Raw genomic sequence first — 5104 nt, forward strand, 5'->3', positions numbered from 1 at the left:
CACTCCGAGAGGTGGTCGGTGTCCAAGTCTCGCGTCGAGTGGATGCAGAGGCACTCCGAGGTGGTAGTGGCAGCGGAAGAAAAGGTGATGCAGGCTCTAGTGACAAGGGTGCTACTCTACTTGAGGTGAAGATGAAGAGCAGTGAGGGATGTTGTCCCCAGTGGTGGTGGTGGTGCAAGCTCTGATGGCAAGGGTGCTGCAAGACCTGAAGGGTCAAGCTCTGATGACAAGGGTGCTGCGTACCTGAAGGGTGGTGAGGAGCAGAGAGGGCTGCCATCCTGAGTGGTGCAAGCTCCATTGACCCAGGCGCTACGTACCTGAAGTGGTAAGGATCAGAGAGGGCTGCCGTCCCGAGTGGTGCAAGGATGATGAAGAGATGTTGTGTAGAGCCTGGCAGAAGCAGCAACAGCAGCAACATACGGTACCAGATATATGCAATGAAGTGGTACACTTGGTGAAAAAATGAGGCAAGGCTATATATACCAAGGGGGAGTGCTGGTCGGTCAGCCTAAAGGCTGTAGGCCAGCAGCCAAGACAAAAATCCCCAAGTACGACCAAAAATACCCATAAAAATCCCCTTTTTAGGGTTCGAAAAAATACTGTTTTCACACAACCAAGAAGGTGAACTCCCAGAGAAAAGGTAAATGAAGTGCTCCACATTGAATGTCAAGGGTGTGAGGGCAAAAGGATGAAAAGACCGGATGTATCAGAGATTAGAGCAAATCAATAAAGCATGGAAGAGATGAGTGAGTGTATGTATACTAATGAATGAAATCCAGTACAAAGTCCCTCTGATGTGAGGTGAAGCACGATCAGTGTCGAATGAGCAGAGAGGGCTGTTATCCCAAAGGTGTCTAGCAGAGAGGGCTGTTGTCCCTATGATGTGTGGCAGAGAGGGCTGCTGTCCCAAAGATGTCTAGCAGAGAGGGCTGTTGTCCTTATGATGTGTAGCAGAGAGGCTGCGGTCCCGAATCTGAGATGTAGATGTAAAACGCTGAAGTACTGTAAACGTAGGCTGCTGCAGAGGTGTAGTACTAACTCCAGAGTATGAGAAGCACAAGTGCTGCAGATCCAGAGATGTATGCCAACGATGGCTGCAGGTAGAGAGTGTTGCGTTTGCAAAAGCCGACAGCAGCAGCAGAGTATAATGATGAGCAACCTGTTGATGTTGATGCACCGGCAGCATCAGAATACAGAGAATAACGATGAACAGTGTCTTGATGTTGATGTGCCGGCAGCAGCAGGGAATAACGATGATCTTCTGATGATTTTATCCTGCTGAATAATGAGGCTTTTTGTATATATATGTTGAAGGGGTGCTGGTCGGCCAGGGATAGCTATCGGCCAGCAAAAATCACACCCTTTTGGGCTGGATAAAATATCAGTTTGGGTATATTTTCATACAAAGGGCCTTACTGACCCTTCCAAGGTCCAAATGGTTAGACAGTGGTTTAAAAAGCAAGGTAAACTAGACTTTCTAGCTCTTACAGAAGTCAAGGTAAGTGGTTTGGAATTGGAAAAAAGACTCCAGTCCATCTCAAAAGACCATGTATGGATCTACACTGCCCACACTCAAGGCTCAGGAGGAGTTGTAGTAGGGATGCACATTGGTCACCAGGATGAAAGACATTCAACTGGATGTTTTTGACCAATGGGCTGCCTTTGAAATGTCCACATGCTCCTTCATTGGCTTATATGCTGCAGGTCCACAGATTAACAGAAACAGAACCTGGAGAATCTTGAGACTGGTCCCGGGCCCCATTATCCTAATGGGTGACTTCAACATGGTGGAGACCAGGGGGGACAGGTTCAGAGGCCTTGGCCAAGTCATTAAAGTCTCAGAGCTGCAGTCCTTGCCGATCACTGCTGAGCACTTTGGGCTGTGTGACATGGGTAACATTGGTGATTTCACTTGGCAAAACTATGCTTTGGGTGATCTAGCAAGGAAGGCAAGACTGGACAGAGGGTATGTTAGCAGAAGTATGTGTAACACCTTTGTGAGATGTGAATGCAAAACTGACTTCTCCACATGCCTCTCAAACCATTATCCCATTATCTTGTTACTAGACAACTATGATGAAAAGGTGTCCAATCAATGGCTTCACAGTGACCCTAGCTTATTTAAGTTGCCCATTGTGCAGGAGGAAATCAAAAAAATTTGGGGAAACTTCTTTGGGAGAGGCCTCACTCCAGCCAAGGCTTGGAGTCTGGCTATTAGATCTTCCCAATTCCTTGCTGATATGCATCAGAAAGGAAGTGACCAGAAAAAGAAAGAACTTCTCTACATGAGGCTGAAGGAGTTGGGGGAACATGGTAACGAGGATGATCTCTCTACCCAAGATGAGGTGTGTAGAACTAGAATAGAAATTAGGGAGGAAGGGATTGCCCTCCAGCAAGCCAACCTTTTTTTTGAGGGACTGGTGGGCAGGGAAGAGTGATCTTCCCACCCCTGAAATGTTCAGAATGCTAAAGGTGAAACAATGTAAAGATAAACTGCCCCCCTTCAAGGACTGCAATGGCCTCAATAGCAGCTCAGAGGAAGGGAACAGGAGGATAGTCTTCCAGCACTTCAACAGTATTTTCAGCAAAGGGGGTGTCTGTCAAAAGAAGAAATCAGCAGGGCAACAGACAACCTAAAGGGTAAGAAAAGTCCTGGAGTGAATGGTTTACTCAAAATTCTTGGATTTTCAAATTATTGGGCATTCCCATGGGATTCAAGGTCACCCTTAAGCAGAGATGGCTGTGGGTGCTAAACAAGGTGGAAGAGAAACTTACCAAATGGCAGAAAATGCATCTAAACCTGGGGGGTAGAAAGATGGTAATCAACCACTTCATTATCCCTTCCATCATCTGCTTTCTTAGCTGCTGGAGACCTCCAGACTCTGATCTATTGCAGTTCATAAGGCTATGCAGGAACTATCTAGGGGGAGGGGACCCCTAGATTAAGAAAATCCCTAAAGTCAAGTGGGAATGGTGCTGCTTGGAAACAGGTAAAGGGGGCCTTGGAATCAAAGACATGTCCAATCTGGCTAATAGAATGGCTGCCAAGTGGGTGCTGAGAAGCTTTCTCTACCCCTCTGAAGACAGGGCTTGGTTGATCAATAGAAATCTCGAACAATTCCAGCTCAAACATATCCCCAAGTGGAAGAAGCTCCTCTCGCTCACAATTATGGCTAGCAAATACTTGGTGAAACCGGTTGGCAGCCAACTGGTCCATTCGCTTTGGTCGGCTTGGAATGCTATCAAGATTGACCTTATCCTTTCTGAGAAGCCTAGTTACACATGGGCTATACATGATGGGAGAGACTCTATCTGGTGGCCATGCATTGCCCTCCCCCCAATTGATAATGCCCGAGCTGAAGCGGCTTTGAGGATGCATAGGAAAGGAATCTGCTGGTGGGATATTTGGGACAGAGACATCAATTCTTGGATGTCCAGAGCTGATCTGATCACAGAATATAATGTCTCATATGCAAAATTAGACCTTATTGGGGTAAGAATCAGCTTATGGCACCAAGCGGACACCTGGCTCCTTTCGATTAAAGATATGCCAGCTCACAAAGCTTTCCAATGGAAGAATAAAAAAGGACTTCTCTCTATTTCCGCCAAACAGAGGACTGATCCTATCCATTGCACTCTAAACAAGAGATGGGGAATCCTTCTGGACAGATCACAATGGTATTTTCTGTTTGATAAGCTATGGAATAAATATGTGGAACCAAAAAAAGTGTGCCTAGCTTGGTTGGTCATGTTCAAAGCTATTTGAACCCAGCTTAAAGCCCTCAGACTTAACATAGGGAATGGGAAGTGCCACAGATGCAAGGAGGTGGAGGATGACCTGCACATTTTCATGCACTGCCCTATTGCAAAGAAATGTTTCGAGTCATTGGCCAAGTGCATTCAGCTATGGAATGGCTACACCCTTGGCTGGAAAAACTTGTTACTTGGAGAAGGCATCGGTTGCACCTTGGAACTATGGGCTGTCTTGAGAACTGAACTGTTACATAGACTTGATTCCATTTTTAATAGTATGCCTACTAACAGTTTCAGGCCAAAAGAGAACTTGATACATGTAGGTGTAAGATGCATACAAAGACGGTTGAAAGACCTGGACACCAAGCTTTATCGTCTGCAAAAAAAGCTAAAGGAAAGCAAGTGGACCAGATGACACAGCAAATTCAAGAACTGTTGAAGATGAGAGAGGCCGTCATCTCCAAGGATGTGTTGCTCATCAAAGCACTCTATGTTTTTTGAGAGTCACACTCAGAAAAAGAAGGAAAAGCTGGATACACAACTGGAGAAACTTCTCAATAAAGGCAAGCCCAGGGCCTGCGAAACTGTATGTCATATGCATGGACATTGTTCTCATCAGAGTTCTCAACATGTTGTAACGTGTCTTTTTCTAACCTCTTAATATAAGCAGCCGTTTTTTGAGAAGATAGTCCTTCCATTCATAATTGCCACATGATGCCAATTAATTCCTAAGTACCATTAAAGCCGATTTTCTGTCAACTCTTATCTACACAAATTCCCAAGGACTAAGGACCCAAGTAAAGGTAAAGGTACCCTGGACACTTTCGCTCACTACAAAGAAGACACACAGTCCCCTGCCCCAAATGAAAAGAAGCATGCGGGAAGATCCAAACCCCTCCTAAAATCTCAGGTAGGAGACACACAGTCCGGTAAGGTCACAAGGTTCTACTATTCTGTGAGGCTGCGTCACAGTGACACAGGAAAGAACACTTCCATGGTATCATTCACCAACATCGGGAAGATCCAAACCCCTCCTAAAATACAAAGAAAATGAATGAAATCAAGCTGATCTCTTTCAACACCAAGGGCCTCACAGACAGAAACAAGGCCAGAAGACCTAACGAATGGAATAGAAGCTGAAGGTCCCCCCCCCCTCCCCTAATTCATCTGCCTTCAAGAAATCAAAGCCTCGGCTGATACCGTGAACAAAAATCTGCAAGAGATCGCTAAGAACCAGTGGGGGCACTGCTATTGCTGTAGGGGGTAACTAGATCCCCAGAATCCAAAACCAGATTGACTCTAAGCACAAGTGGATTGCAGTCTCGTTGGGATGCAGGTTCACTGGTCATTG

This window comes from Cibotium barometz, chromosome 56 (genome assembly GCF_041138505.1).
Source record: "Cibotium barometz isolate CiBa-2024 chromosome 56, ASM4113850v1, whole genome shotgun sequence".
In the NCBI taxonomy this organism is placed as follows: Eukaryota; Viridiplantae; Streptophyta; class Polypodiopsida; order Cyatheales; family Cibotiaceae; genus Cibotium; species Cibotium barometz.